This window comes from Haematobia irritans, chromosome 5 (assembly GCF_050003625.1).
Source record: "Haematobia irritans isolate KBUSLIRL chromosome 5, ASM5000362v1, whole genome shotgun sequence".
In the NCBI taxonomy this organism is placed as follows: domain Eukaryota; kingdom Metazoa; phylum Arthropoda; class Insecta; order Diptera; family Muscidae; genus Haematobia; species Haematobia irritans.
Window position 1 is genome coordinate 105137979 of NC_134401.1, and position 17128 is coordinate 105155106.

Here is a 17128-nt window from a genome sequence, read left to right on the forward strand (position 1 = left end):
CAGTAATCTGAAGCTATATGCCCCTAAAATTTGCTTACGCTTTACACAAAATGCAGGACAATCACACAAGAGGTGTTTTATTGATTCCTTTTCATCTGCATCATGACAGCTCATAAAATAGTCATTATACTTCGCACCAATAGTTTTTGCAAAATCGCCTATCAGGCAGCAACCCGTTATAGCAGATATCAGAAGTGAAATCTGGCGTCTCGAGAACACTAGCATATCTAGTGTGCGGTTTACGTTTAAATGGGGCCATGTATGCTTGGTGTCGTTACAACCCTTACAATTCTCCCATCGAACATTTGCCATCATGCCAGCCTTCTCACGCAGTAAGAGCTTGCTGGTAGCCAGAGGCACACCAACAGATTCAAGTTCCCCTGGAATATGTAAGGTAGTTCCTAGCCTTGCTAGCTCATCTGATTCGCAGTTCCCCGGTATGTTCCTGTGGCCAGGCACCCATATTAGGTGAATATTGTGCTGCTCAGCCATCTCATTGAGAGATTTGCGGCAGTCGATGGCCTTTTTCGAGTTGAGGAACACAGAGTCCAAGGATTTCATTGCAGTTTGACTGTCTGAGTATATATTAATGCCAATATTGCGTGGAGCATTACTTCTCAGCCAATTCGCCACCTCTCTTATTGCTAATATTTCAGCCTGAAAAACACTACAGTGATCAGGTAATCTTTCGCTATTCGAAGTTCCAGATCATTAGAATATACTCCGAAACCCACTTGTCCATACAATTTGGAGCCATCAGTGTAGAAATCTATATATCTTTTATTCCCCGGGGTCCGTGTACACCGCGCCTCACTGTTGGGAATTAGAGTCTAAAAATTTTTGTTGAAAAGTGGACTCGCCACTACGTTAGGCACATCTGGCATTATTTTGAGGACCGAACTGTAACCGTAACTTTTTTCCGACCACAGCGAAGCTCGCGAAACCGCACAGCCGTTGTTGCAGCTGACTGTTTGGCCAAAATGTCTAAAGACAATAGATGCAGTATGACATTAAGGGAGTTTGTTCCTGTCTTGCTGAATGCACCCGAGATACACAAGCACGCCATACGCTGAACTTTGTCTAAACTTGTCGGCTGGTGAAGTGCCGGCCACCAGACTACAACACCATATAGTGTGAGTTAGTCCATACGTGGTATATATTAGACGAAAAAGGTATGTGTAAGTAAGTCTACAAATAATTACGAATCGATATGGACTTTTGCACTGTACGTAGGGATCCAGAATTGAAATATGGGGGTCACTTATATGGGGGCTATATACAATTACGAACTTTATATGGACCAATTTTTGGGTGATTGGGGATCGATTTATCTGAGAGCTATATATAACTATGGACCGATATGGACCTAGTTAGGCATGGTTGTTAACGGCCACATACTAGCACAATGTACAAAATTTCAACTGACTCGGATGACATTTGCTCCTCCCAGAGGCTCCAAAACCAAATCTCGGGATCGGTTTATATGGGGGCTATGGACTGATATGGACCACTTTTGCCATGGTTGTTAAATATCATATACTATTACCGCGTACCAAATTTCAACCAGATCGGATGAATTTTACTTCTCCAAAAGGCACCGGAGATCAACTCTGGGAATCGATTTATATTGGGGCTATATACAATTATGGACTGATATGAACCAATTCCTGCATGGTTGTTGGATACCATATACTAACATCACGTACCAAATTTCAACCGAATCGGATGAATACTGGTCTTCCAAGGGGCTCCGGAGGTCAAATTATATGGAGGCTACATATAATTATGGACCGATTGCTACCAATTTTTGCATGGGTGTTTGAGGCCATATATTAACACCACGTACCAAATATCAACTGAATCAGATGAATTTTGGTCTTCCAAGAGGCTCCGGAGGTCACATCTGGTAATCGGTTTATATGGGGGCTATATATAATTATGCACCGATGTGGACCAATTTTGGCATGGTCATTAGAGAACATATACCAACACCATGTACCAAATTTCAGCCGGATCGGATGAAATTTTCTTCTCTTAGACGCTCCGCAAGCCAAATTATATGTAGCCCCCATATAAACCGATCCCCAGGGTTTATATGGGGGCTATATATAATTATGAACCGATATGGACCAATTTTGGCATGATTGTTAGAGAGCATATACTTACATCATGTACCAAATTTCAACCGGATCGGATGAATTTTGCTCCTCCAAGAGGCTCCGCAAACCAAATCTGGGCGTCGGTTTATATGGGGGCTATACGTAAAAGTGGCCCGATATGACCCATTTGCACTTCGATCCGACTTACATCAATAACAACTACTTGTGCCAAGTTTCAAGTCGATAGCTTGTTTCGTTCGGAAGTTAGCGTGATTTCAACGGACGGACGGACGGACGGATATGCTTAGATCGACTCAGAATTTCACCACGACCCAGAATATATAACTTTATGGGGTCTTAGAGAAATATTTCGATGTGTTACAAACGGAATGACAAAGTTAATCTACCCCCCATCCTATGGTAGAGGGTATAAAAAATGAAATGAAACTATGCCCGAAAATTAAAAAAATACAAATTGGAGAATAATTAATTTTTAGCAGAAATAAAAGGAATGTTGGTGAAAAATTTGTGTACTGTAAAACTATCTCTACTACAACTAAATTGTTTATTTGTAAACAAAAACTTAGTTTAATACGCACTGTATCCTTTAAGATACAACCACTAGTTTTACAAAAACAAAAAAAACGCAAACAAAAATTTTTGTAAAAAATGTGCTAGGCATTTTTGCTTGACATACCATTCTTGTGCATTTAAGGGTTAATTAAGTAGCATGTTAAGAATTTTTAAGATTGTTTTTTATATTTTTTAAGGAAAATGTTACTTCAGTTTTATTGAATTTTCTTTTATGCAAACATACTCAGTTTATAGTCGAAACGGCTTCATTGGAAGGTTTTGGTAAATGAGAAAAACTTTGTATCAGATACATGCGTTGTCTATGCTAAGCAAAATTCACTAGGAAAAGAAATTTTTTTACATACGAAAATATTTTTATTTCCGTGTAGTAGGATCAATTAAAAACTCTTCAATTTTTAAAAATTCATATATATATTTATTGGAAAAAACTTAACTAGTTTTCGCTAAATCATCTCTAATTAAAGATTGCAATATTTCCTTGGCCTCACGTTTTAGAACCTTTCCGTTGTTATTGGATGGTAGAAGTTCCACAAAATATACACCATTATGAAGCTGTTTTGCCGGTTCCACTAAACGTTCCCGCACATACTTCACTATCTCATCGGCGGACAACTTTGAAGCTTTCTGTCTCACGACAAGTGCCCCAGCAACATCACCAACATTGTCATCGAAAATACCCACAACACAACAATCGGCCAATAGTGTAGATTACGATATTTCAAAATATCCTTTTTGCGATCAACAACAAAAAGGTAATCATTATCATCCATGCAACCCAAATCTCCAGTATGGTACCATCCCTTTGAATCTAAAACTTGGCTAGTTTCATCGGGATTGCCATAGTAACCGGCCCATTTGAAGTTAGTTTTCACAACAATTTCACCGATTTCTTGATAGCTCAAATTTTTGCCTTCATCGTCAACAATGCGTAATTGAACATTTGGCACTATTTTTCCCACAGAGTTTCCTTGCTCCACACCCACATTGCACGATATACCTCCCATCTCTGTACAACCATAGCCAAAGCAAATCGTACAATTGGGTACATTATTTTGGAAATTGATTAGAGTTTTTGTGGAGATATTACCCCCACCGCACATTAGTGTTTTTAGTGAGGACATTCTGTCCGTAGTGAACAGTGGACATTGTGTTAAAAGTTGAACATTGTAAGGTGGCATCATGACAACATTAATTTCATATTTAGCTACAAGATCAATAAAATACTCCGGGGCAAATGTTTTGCCACTAATGATGCGGGTACAACTCGTATAGCAGTTGTATAGAAAACTAGCAAGTCCAGTTACCCAATCAACAGTGCTGGGACAATAGTACACGGATTCACCGCTCAAAAGTCTGTAAAAACAAAAAACAACAATGTGAGAAAATTGTATAAAAATATAAATTATATAATATTGTTTGTTCAATACTCGAATGCTTACGACAAAATAAGGTAATCTACACCATATTTGATGTTTCTGTGACCTAAAGAATTAAAATCAGATGACTGGTATATATATATATATATATATGTATATATATATATATATATATATATATATATATATATATATATATATATATATATATATATATATATATATATATATATATATATATATATATATATAAATAAGGTAATCTACACCATATTTGATGTTTCTGTGACCTAAAGAATTAAAATCAGATGACTGGTATATATATATATATGTATATATATATATATATATATATATATATATATATATATATATATATATATATATATATATATATATATATATATATATATATATATATATATATATATATATATATATATATATATACTCAAAAGTCCGCTGGAAAAGTAATGGCCTCTGTTTTTTGGGATGCGCATGAAATAATTTGTATCGGTTATCTTGAGAAGGGAAAAACCATCAACAGTGACTATTATATGGCGTTTTTGGAGCGTTTGAAGATCGAAATCGCGGCAAAACGGCCCCATATGAAGATGAAAAAAGTGTTGTTCCACCATGACAATGCACCGTGCCACAAGTCATTGAGAACGATGGCAAAAATTCATGAATTGGGCTTCGAATTGCTACCCCACCCACCGTATTCTCCAGATCTGGCCCCCAGCAACTTTTTCTTGTTCTCAGACCTTAAAAGGATGCTCGCAGGGAAAAAAATTTGCCTGCAATGAAAAGGTGATCGCCGAAACTGAGGCCTATTTTGAGGCAAAACCGAAGGAGTACTACCAAAATGGTATCAAAAAATTGGAAGGTCGTTATAATCGTTGTATCGCTCTTGAAGGGAACTGTTGAATAATAAAAACGAATTTCTTTGTTAAGCCGGGGACTTATCAGCCAACGTGTTATATTCTGGGTCGTGGTGAAATTCTGAGTCGATAGAAACATGTCCGTCCGTCCGTCCGTCTGTTGAAATCACGCTAACTTCCGAACGAAACAAGCTATCGACTTGAAACTTGGCACAAGTTGTTGTAATTGATGTAGGTCGGATGGTATTGCAAATGGGCCATATCGGACCATTTTTACGTATAGCCCCCATATAAACAAACGCTCAGCTTTGGTTTTCGGAGCCTCTTAGAGGAGAAAAATTCATCTGATCCGGTTGAAATTTGGTACATGATGTGAGTATATGCTCTGTAACAACTACGCAAAAATTGGTCCATATCGGTCCATAATTATATATAGCCCCCATATAAACCGATCCCCAGATTTGGCTTGCGGAGCCTCTAAGAGCAGCAAATTACATCCGATCCGGTTGAAATTTAATATATGGTCTCTAACAACCATGCGAAAATTGATCCACATCGGTTCATAATTATATTAAGCCCCCATATAAACCGATTCCCCGATTTGACTTGAGGAGCCTCTAAAAGAAACAAATTTCATCCGATCCGGCTGAAATTTGGTACATGGTGTTAGTATATGGCCTCTAACAAACATGCAAAAATTTGTCCGCATCGGTCCATAAATATATATAGCCCCCATATAAACTGATCTCCAGATTTGACCTCCGAAGCCTCATTGATGAGCATGGTCTCTAACAAACATGCAAAAATTGGTCCATAACGGTCTTAATTATATTTAACCCACATTTAAACCGATTTCCAGATTTGACCTCCGGAGCTCTTCGAGGAGCAAAATTCATCCGGTCCGGTTGAAATTAGATATGTGGTGAAATTTGGTACATTGCGCAAGTATATGGCCGCTAACAGCCATGCCAAAATTGGTCCATATCGGTCTATAGTTATATATAGCTGAGCCCCAACAAGTATATACGGCCGTAAGTTCGGCCAGGCATAAGCTTATGTACCCTCCACCATGGATTGCGTAGAAACTTCTACTGAAAACTGTCATCCACAATCGAATTACTTGGGTTGCGGTAACACTTGCCTTAAAACTTCCTAACACCGTAATATATACTACATAGTTCATACGTGGTATATATTAAACTAAAATAAAAAAGGCCGATTAAATACGTATATAATTAAGTTTAAAGTTTCTATAGAAATAAAATTTTGACAAAATAAAATTTTGACAACATTTTCTATAGAAGTAAAATTTGGAAAATATTTTCTATAGAAATAAAATTTGGAAAAAATGTTCTATAAAAATAAAATTGTGACAAAATTTTCAATAGAAATGAAATTTTGACAAAATTTTCTATAGAAATAACATTTTGACAATGTTTTATATAAAAATAAAGTTTTGGTAGATTATTTTTGGCTCGAGTGGCAACCATGATTATGTACCGATATGGACCAATTTTTGTGTGACTGGGGATCGGCTATATATAACTATAGACCGATATGGACCAATAATGACATGGTTATAACCGGCCTTATACTAACACCACGTTGCAAATTTCAACCGGATCGGATGAATTTTGCTCCTCCAAGAGGCTCCGGAGATCAAATCTGGGGAACGGTTTATATGGGGGCTATATATAATTAAGGACCGATATTGACCAATTCTTGCATGGTTGTTAGAGACCATACACTAACACCACGTACCACATTTCAGCCGGATCGGACGAATTTTGCTCCTCTAAGAGGCTCCGGAGGTCAAATCTGGGGATCCGTTTATATGGGGGTTATATATAATTATGGGCCGATGTGGACCAATTTTTGCATGGTCATTAGATAACATATACTAACACCATATACCAAATTTCAGCCGGATCGGATGAAATTTGGTTCTCTTAGAGGCTCCGCAAGCCAAATCGGGGGATCGGTTTATATGGGGGCTATATGTAATTATGGACCGATATGGACCAATTTTTGCGTGGTTGATAGAGACCATATACTAACACCATGCACCAAATTTCAGCCGGATCGGATGAAATTTGCTTCTCTTAGAGCAATCGCAAGCTAAATTTGGGGGTCCGTTTATATGGGGGCTATACGTAAAAGTGGACCGATATGGCCCATTTGCAATACCATCTGACCTACATCGATAACAACTACTTGTGCCAAGTTTCAAGTCGATAGCTTGTTTCGTTCGGAAGTTAGCGTGATTTCAACAGACGGACGGACGGACGGACATGCTCAGATCAACTCAGAATTTCACCACGACCCAGAATATATATACTTTATGGGGACTTAGAGCAATATTTCGATGTGTTACAAACGGAATGACAAAGTTAATATACCCCCATTCTATGGTGGAGGGTATAAAAATGTAGTTTTTTTGTTTTAATTCCAAAACAAGTATAAACGGCGGTAAGTTCGGCCAGGCCGAATCTTATGTACCCTACACCATGTACCATCCACAATCGAGTTACTTGGGTTGTGGTATCTTAAATCGTTTTCTAAATTGTGAGTTAGTCCATACGTGGTATACATTAGACAAAAAAAGTATGTGTAGGTAAGTCTACAAATAATTACGAATCGATATGGACTTTAGCACGGTACGTAGGGAGCCAGAATTGAAATATGGGGGTCGCTTATATGGGGGCTATATACAATTATTCATATGGACCAATTTTTGTGTGATTGGGCATCGATTTATCTAAGGGCTATATATAACTATAGACCGATATGGACCTCGTTAGGTATGGTTGTTAACGGCCATATACTAGCACAATGTACCAAATTTCAACTGACTCGGATGAAATTTTCTCCTCCAAGAGGCTCCAAAACCAAATCTGGTGATCGGTTTATATGGGGGCTATATATAATTATGGACCGATGTGGACCAATTTTTGCATGGTTGTTAGAGACCATATACTAACACTATGTACCAAATTTCAGCCGGATCGGATGAAATTTGCTTCTCTTAGAGGCCTTGCAAGCCAAATCGGGGGATCAGTTTATATGGGGGCTATATATAAATATGGACCGATGTGGACCAATTTCTGCATGGTTGTTAGAGACCATAACTAACACCATGTACCAAATTTCAGCCGGATCGGATGAAATTTGCTTCTCTTAGAGGCCTTGCAAGCCAAATTGGGTTATCGGTTTATGTGGGGGCTATATATAAATATGGACCGATGTGGACCAATTTTTGCATGGTTGTTAGAGACCATATATTAAATTTCAACCGGATCGGATGAAATTTGCTGCTCTTAGAGGCTCCGCAAGCCAAATCTGGGGATCGGTTTATATGGGGGCTATATATAATTATGGACCGATATGGACCAATTTTTGCATAGTTGTTACAGAACATATTCTCAAATCATGTACCAAATTTCAACCGGATCAGATGAATTTTGCTCCTCCAAGAGGCTCCGCAAACCAAAGCTGAGTGTTTGTTTATATGGGGGCTATACGTAAAAATGGTCCGATATGGCCCATTTGCAATACCATCCGACCTACATCAATAACAACTTGTGTCAAGTTTCAAGTCGATAGCTTGTTTCGTTCGGAAGTTAGCGTGATTTAAACAGACGGACGGACGGACATGCTTAGATCGACTCAGAATTTCACCACGACCCAGAATATAACAGGTTGGCTGATAAGTCCCCGGTCTAACAAAGAAAAACACATTTTTTTTGTCAAAATTCGTTTTTATTATTCAACATAGTTCCCTTCGAGAGCGACACAATGATTATTGGTAGTACTCCTTCGGTTTTGCCTCAAAATAGGCTTCAGTTTCGGCGATCACCTCTTCATTGCAGCCAATTTTTTCCCTGCGAGCATCCTTTTGAGGTCTGAGAACAAGAAAAAGTCGCTGGGGGCCAGATCTGGAGAATACGGTGGGTGGGGAAGCAATTCGAAGCCCAATTCATGAATTTTTGCCATCGTTCTCAATGACTTATGGTACGGTGCGTTGTCTTGGTGGAACAACACTTTTTTCTTCTTCATATGGGGCCGTTTTGCCGCGATTTCGACCTTCAAACGCTCCAATAACGCCATATAATAGTCACTGTTGATGGTATTTCCCTTCTCAAGATAATCGATAAAAATTATTCCATGCGCATCCCAAAAAAAAGAGGCCATTATTTGCCAGCGGACTTTTGAGTCTTTCCACGCTTCGGAGACGGTTCACCGGTCGCTGTCCACTCAGCCGACTGTCCATTGGACTCAGGAGTGTAGTGATGGAGCCATGTTTCATCCATTGTCACATATCGACGGAAAAACTCGGGTGTATTACGAGTTAACAGCTGCAAACACCGCTCAGAATCATCAACACCCCAGCAAAAAAAGCGTCGCCAAAAAAGTAATGAAAATGTTCTTTTTGGATCCGGAAGTGGTGCAAAATTGACGCAGAAGCGATGAATTTAACATGGGCTTCTCATAGGACGGAAGTCCTCCATTTCAACAGCCGATGCACTGAATTTGCATCACTTCTTTAGGTGTGATTCGAATTCAATGTTTTGGATGTAAATTAAAAAATTCTGTGATATTTTGTCAAATAAATAATTTTTATAATTTTTTTATAATTTTTAATGGCTTGTAAGGCTTGTCTGAAACGTTTGACCTCAAATATTTTCAAAAATTCGCAATTTTTTCAGATTGGATCTAGCACTATTTTCGACAAAATTTAAATAATTTACCATTTTATGCATTCTTAAATTGTTTTTAGCCAATTTGAAACAAAAAAAGTTAAAATAACCCATTAAAAATATGAAAAATGCAGGTTATAAAAAATTGAATGAAAAGAACTTCCTGTGTAGTTAAAATAAAGAACATCATTGGGAGTACATCTTCTGGAAGTGCTTTTAAAGTTGTGCATTTGGAAGAACTTCCAAATTTTTTTGCTGGGACGTTGTTGTTTTTGGTCAAATGTGAGCTCGCGCGGCACCCGTTTTGCACAGAGCTTCCGCATATCCAAATATTGATGAATGATACGACCAACATGTTCCTTTGATATCTTTAAGGCCTCTGCTATCTCGATCAACTTCAGTTTACGGTCATTCAATATCATTTTGTGGATTTTTCTGATGTTTTCGTCGGTAACCACCTCTTTCGGGCGTCCACTGCGTTCACCGTTCACCGTCCTCCGTGCTCATTTCACCACGCTTGAATTTTGCATACCAATCATTTATTGTTGGGGCAGAGTCCGGAAACTCATTATCAAGCCAAGTTTTTGCTTCCACCGTATTTTTTCCCTTCAGAAACCAGTATTTTATCAAAACACGAAATTCCTTTTTTTTAATTTTTTTCACAATAACAAAAGTTGCTTCATAAAAGTAACTTTTGTTATCTCACAAACTAATTGACTTACAGACGTCAAATTTTGACACGAATCATTTGAAGGTTGGTACTATATAAAAATAATATGCATTTAATACTAGCGACGCCATCTATGTGTCAGACCGGGGACTTATCAACCAACCTGTTATGTAATTCCACCTTAAAGGAGGGATAATGACAACTAAAATTAACGATACTGTCAAGTAATGTCGAAGAAAATTTTGAGTAAAAATTTTAAAATTTTCATGTTGGTTTGAATTGAATTAAGAAAATAAAATCTTTGGACCTGCGACAATTTTTCGGTGCACTATCACGCTTAAATTCCATTATGAATAATTTAATTTCTGAATGCCATAGATCAAAATGATTGATAAGATTATAAACAATTACTGGCATTTTTTGACAGTTTTGTGCGTTTTGAAATTATAGCAATCTGAAGTTAGGTTAGGTTAGGTTAGGTTAGGTTAGGTTAGGTTAGGTTAGGTGGCAGCCCGATGTATCAAGCTCACTTAGACTATTCAGTCCATTGTGATACCACATTGGTGAACTTCTCTCTTATCACTGAGTGCTGCCCGATTCCATGTTAAGCTCAATGACAAGGGACCTCCTTTTTATAGCCGAGTCCGAACGGCGTTCCACATTGCAGTGAAACCACTTAGAGAAGCTTTGAAACCCTCAGAAATGTCACCAGCATTACTGAGGTGGGATAATCCACCGCTGAAAAACTTTTTGGTGTTCGGTCGAAGCAGGAATCGAACCCACGACCTTGTGAATGCAAGGCGGGCATGCTAACCATTGCACCACGGTGGCTTCTGAAGTCGGTCCCCCTCAACTTTAAATGTTCTTTACATGTTATACTCTAGGTTATGCAGATTTCAGTAAGATGTTGAAGGGTTTTGGCATTCGCTTCAAAACGTGCTTGATGTCCTGTCTAAATATTTAAGTGGATTGGAAGGGAGGGACTGAGTTACTCTATCACTAAATCAAATTTAGTGTTATGCCATTCGACTTGTTGTATAGATATTCTTCATATACCACTTTTATATGTAGAAAAAAAAATTAAGATCCTACTAAAACAAAATTAAAATAATATTTCTTACTACAGACGCAATCATGGAGGGAAATTCACTAGGGTCACGTATATCTCACACTATATTCACATGCAATAATATGACCATATAAACATTCTATCAGGATTATCATCGCCTACACAACAACTTTCCAGAATATGGTCATAAAGAAAACATAAATTCCATATTTCTTTGTTACATTTCATTTTGCCATTTTCTCTTTCTTTGTGTTTTTTTTTTTTCAAATAACCACAACTGAAGTTGGAATCATAAAATATAACCACAAACTTGAGTCGAGCTTTCAGTTTTATTCTTTTTTAAAATGGTGTGCCTCAGAAAAATTACTCATAAATTACCCAGACCAAATGTGTGCAACAGTTGTAGAAGTAGCTCGACAAGATTAGGGGAAAATCAACTTTGATTTATGAGCACATAGAAATGTAATACACTGGGAAATGTTTGTTGTTATTTATGTAGGTCGGATGGTGTGCAAATATGCCGTATCGGACCATTTCTAGGTATAGCACACATATAAATCTACCCCCACCCTTTTCATACCCTAAACCACCCACATATCGGTCAGGGTATAATAACATTGATCTGCCAAAAAATGTGCCTACCAGAAATATTGATCGAAGTCACCTCTTGAGTCGATCTAGCACTTGGTGTCCGTCCGTTCGCCCGTCTGTCCATGTTTTTTTTTGTTCGCAGGATTCCGGTCGCTATTATCAACCGATTTTAATGAAATTTAGTACAGGGTGTTCTTCTGGTACAGGGATGAAAATAAGCCCAATTTCGTATTGGGCTTATTTATTAACCGATCGCAGTAAAATTTGGAACAAAGTACTCTAATTCATTTCATATTTAGATATAGCTCCCATACCCAGCAAAAACTCTCATTACCCGGTAATCTTATAGGTAAACCTGCTTAAAAAGTAATAACCACTTCTTAATTAGCATCGTTCCGGATTACATTTACATACACTGAAAAATATATTGACCTAATATGGAAGATTATGCAACTTAAATTTTAGGACTCGAAATTTACGCAATGATAAGCACAAAACTCTTTAAAATAATGACATTTTAATTAAAAGAAAGTTTATAATCCTTGCTTCAAACATTTTTTTCATTAAATTTAGGACACAAGTCTTGAAATTTTGCGTCCCTCTGTTGAAGTTATAGATCTTTGAAGTAAGGCAAATGTTTCTTAAAATAATGAAAAACATTTTTAATTTAAAGAAATCGTCTTTAACTCAACTGACATATTGAATTTTTAAATTTAAGATAAAAATGCTTCAAATATAGGCTAAGATTTATTTTAAGGATTTGCATCTTTGGTTTAAAGTTTTTTTCGTATTAAGAAAACAGTTTTTACTTTGAAGTACTTGGCACAATTTGGATTTTGAAACTGGAATTTGTTTGTACATGAATACCTTTATTAATATATCGCAATCTGAGAATAAAAATTCCATGAATGAGATCTGTATCCAATTTAATTTTATCGATCCTAGATTTAAAGCCAGGGAGGTCTGTAAAAAATGTTTTTATTTTAAAGAAGCCGCATCTTTGGCCCGGAATCAATACCAAAGTCCTTAAAGGAAGGTCAAATTCTTTGAATCCAAGTAAACTTTTTTTGAGTGTACGCATGGAAAGTACTTCACCGCAGGCATACCATCGGCTATGAAATAGGTTGTGTAGTAAGAGCATGTGATCACCAAGTATGTAATCAGTTATTCATAGTTTAAAATATAACTTCTTATTTTCTCAGGTATATGCGGCCGTGAGTTCGGCCCTCCACCATGGATTGCGTAGGAACTTCTACTAAAGACTGTCATCCACAATCGAATTTCTTGTATTGTGGTAATACTTACCCGATGGCAAAGTATCTTAAAACTTCTAAACATTGTCTTCTAAACTGTAAGTTAGTCCATACATAACAGGTTGGCTGATAAGTCCCCGGTCTGACACATAGATGGCGTCGCTAGTATTAAATGCATATTATTTTATTTGATGTCTGTAAGTCAATTAGTTTGTGAGATAGAGCGTCTTTTGTGAAGCAACTTTTGTTATTGTGGAAAAAAATGGAAAAAAGGAATTTCGTGTTTTGATAAAATACTGTTTTCTGAAGGGGAAAAATACGATGGAAGCAAAAAATTGGCTTGATAATGAGTTTCCGGACTCTGCCCCAGGGAAATCAACAATAATTGATTGGTATGCAAAATTCAAGCGTGGTGAAATGAATACGGAGGACGGTGAACGCAGTGGATGCCCGAAAGAGGCGGTTACTGACGAAAACATCAAAAAATCCACAAAATGATTTTGAATGACCGTAAAATGAAGTTAATCGAGATAGCAGAGGCCTTAAAGATATCAAAGGAACGTGTTTGTCATATCATTCATTAATATTTGGATATGCGGAAGCTCAGTGCAAAATGGGTGCCGCGCGAGCTCACATTTGACCAAAAACAACAACGTGTTGATTATTCTTAGCGGTGTTTGCAGCTGTTAACTCGTAATACACCCGAGTTTTTCCGTCGATATGTGACAATGGATGAAACATGGCCGCATCACTACACTCCTGAGTCCAATCGACAGTCGGCTGAGTGGACAGCAACCGGTGAACCGTCTCCGAAGCGTGGAAAGACTCAAAAGTCCGCTGGCAAAGTAATGGCCTCTGTTTTTTGGATGCGCATGGAATAATTTTTATCGATTATCTTGAGAAGGGAAATACCATCAACAGTGACTATTATATGGCGTTATTGGAGCGTTTGAAGGTCGAAATCGCGGCAAAACGGCCCCATACGAAGAAGAAAAAAGTGTTGTTCTACCAAGACAACGCACCGTGCCACAAGTCATTGAGAACGATGGCAAAAATTCATGAATTGGGCTTCGAATTGCTTCCCCACCCATCGTATTCTCCAGATCTGGCCCCAGCGACTTTTTCTTGTTCTCAGACCTCAAAAGGATACTCGCAGGGAAAAAATTTGGCTGCAATGAAGAGGTGATTGCCGAAACTGAGGCCTATTTTGAGGCAAAACCGAAGGAGTACTACCAAAATGGTTTCAAAAAATTGGAAGGTCATTATAATCGTAGTATCGCTCTTGAAGGGAATTATGTTGAATAATAAAAACGAATTTTGACAAAGAAAATGTGTTTTTCTTTGATAGACCGGGGACTTATCAGCCATCCTGTTATATGGGGGCTATATACAATTTTGAACCTATATGGACCAATTTTTGTGTGATTGGGGATTGGTTTATCTAGTAACAAATTTCAACCGGATCGGATGAAATTTTCTCCTTCAAGAGGCTCCGGAGGTCAAATTTGGGGATCGGTTTATATGGGGACTATATATAATTATGGACCGATATGGACCAACTTTTGCGTGGTTATTAGATACCATATACTAACACCACGTACCAAATTTCAACCGCATCGGAAGAAATTTGCCGCTCTAAGACGCTCCGCAAGCCATATCTGGGGGGTCGGTTTATATGGGGGTATACGTAAACGTGGTCCAATATGGCCCATTTGCAATACCATCCGACCTATGTTACATCAATAACAACTACTTGTGCAAAGTTTCAAGTCGATAGCTTGTTTCATTCGGATTGATTTCCGTCTATTGATTTCAACGAACGGACGGACATGCTTGGATCAACTCTGAATTTCACCACGACCCAGAATATATATACTTTATGGGTTCTTAGAGCAATATTTCGATGTGTTACAAACGTAATGACATTTTTCTAATGAGGATATAATAAATTTGTGCATTTGTATGTAACGCCAGGAAGGTAAAGTCTGAGACCCATCGTTTAGAATACCTGTCTGTATATGTAATTATGTGTACAAAGTACATCTCGCAGTTTAAGTCGTCCTGGTACGGAGTTTTATTTTTGGCCGACTATATTCACCGCTATGTAGACCAACATTTTTGATACCATCTCAACTCCTTCCAATTTGTTGGGAGCTATATGAAGTTTTGATTCCCATATACAAATATTTGAAAACTTCTACAAAATCTCTTGACTTTAAATTTAAATCGGTTAACGCCCTGAAACGAAATACAATTAAGTAAAAACAAGTATATACAGAAGTATGTTAGGTCGGGCCGAATCTTAAATACCCACCACCATGAATGAAATATAATAGTTTCCTTGGGAAACTCTTCGATTAGCGGGTTGATAATAGATAGAATTTCAGGAGTTTTGAGGACAGATATTCTCCTAAGCAGTCAATTTCAACCAGTAAGCTTCCTGAATATAAATTTGAAGATTCTACCTATGATGACTAGATCAGATCGTGGATTTATAAGAACCATCTTTAGTTGAGTTTTTGGGGAATCATAAACATCTCGTGTAAGTATGCAAGAAAAATGATGAAATTACGCCTTCATTTGAAATCTAAAATCTGAAGATGTTTACCCCCATTATTCACATGATTACGAGAAGTAAAATCTGGAAATTTTACTTTCAGTTTCAAGCAACTTTCATGATCAGTGCGCCTTCTACACTCTCAGGAAGTGAAATTGGTCTATATGGAGGCCTTACTAAATGGACCTATAAAAAATAAATCCGATACAGGTTTGTGGCCAGTATATTTACAATTTCAGACAAATCGGATAAAAACTATGGTTTCTAGAAGCTCAAGAAGTCGATCGGGAGATCGGTCTATATGGGGGCTATACCAAAACATGGACCCATACATCGCATTTTCGACACATCTATTAGTGGTTCCAAAATACCTCTAGATTTCCAATTTCAGGCAAATCGGATAAAAAATACGGTTTCTAGAAGCCCAAGAAGTAAAATCGGAAGATCGGTCTATATGGGCGCTATACCAAAATATGGACCGATAGGCACCATTTTCGGCACACCTATTTATGATCGCTAAATACTTCTAGATTTCTATTTTCAGGCAAATCGGATAAAAAATGCGGTTTCTAGAAGCCCAAGACCCCAAATCGGGGGGTGGGTTTATATCAATCAAAACTTGGACCGATATAGCCCATCTTCGAACTTGACCTTCCTGCAAACAAAAAACGAATCTGTGCCAAATTGCACGACGATAGCACCATTATTGAAAGCTGTAGAGTGATTACAACAGACAGAGGGACATGCTTATATTGTCTTAGAATTTCTCCCTGGTCAAGAATATATATACTTTATATAGTCAGAAATCGATATTTCGATGCGTAGCAAACGAAATGATAAACATATTATAACCCCATCACCATTCTATGGTGGTGGCTATAAAAATATGGGAAATATAAAGCTAAAGCCATTTTATTGCACAAATGAGCATTTACAATTTATCCGACGATAGACATCTATTAGAGGTATATGACAATTTGAGGAATTTTTATTTTTGCTCCTAAGCAGTGGTGAGTTCACAAGGATATTGGCTAAATTTCACCAAGATATGTGGTCAATTGTCAGGATCGTGACAATATTTGGCCACATCGAACAACAATTACACCAGGGCTGTGGAGCCGGAGTCGGAGTCTTGGAGTCGGAGTCTGAAGATTTTGCTGGAGTCGGAGTCCTAAAAATTTTGCTAGACTCCGACTCTGGCTAAAGCAAATTTTTTAAAACACTTCACATTTTTGTAACTAAGAAAGTTTTTACGCAAATTAGTTTCCATTGCGTTATTCCTTCGATCAATGTACAGCATGATTGTAAATGAAAATCAACTTCCAATTACGGCTATCTTTT

The 17128-nt window shown here is 37.6% G+C and overlaps 1 pseudogene; it reads right to left on the reverse strand.

Annotated features, from left to right (window-relative positions):
• Positions 1-3085: 3085 nt before the first annotated feature.
• Positions 3086-17128, reverse strand: part of LOC142239964 (uncharacterized) — a 56696-nt pseudogene continuing 42653 nt past the window's right edge.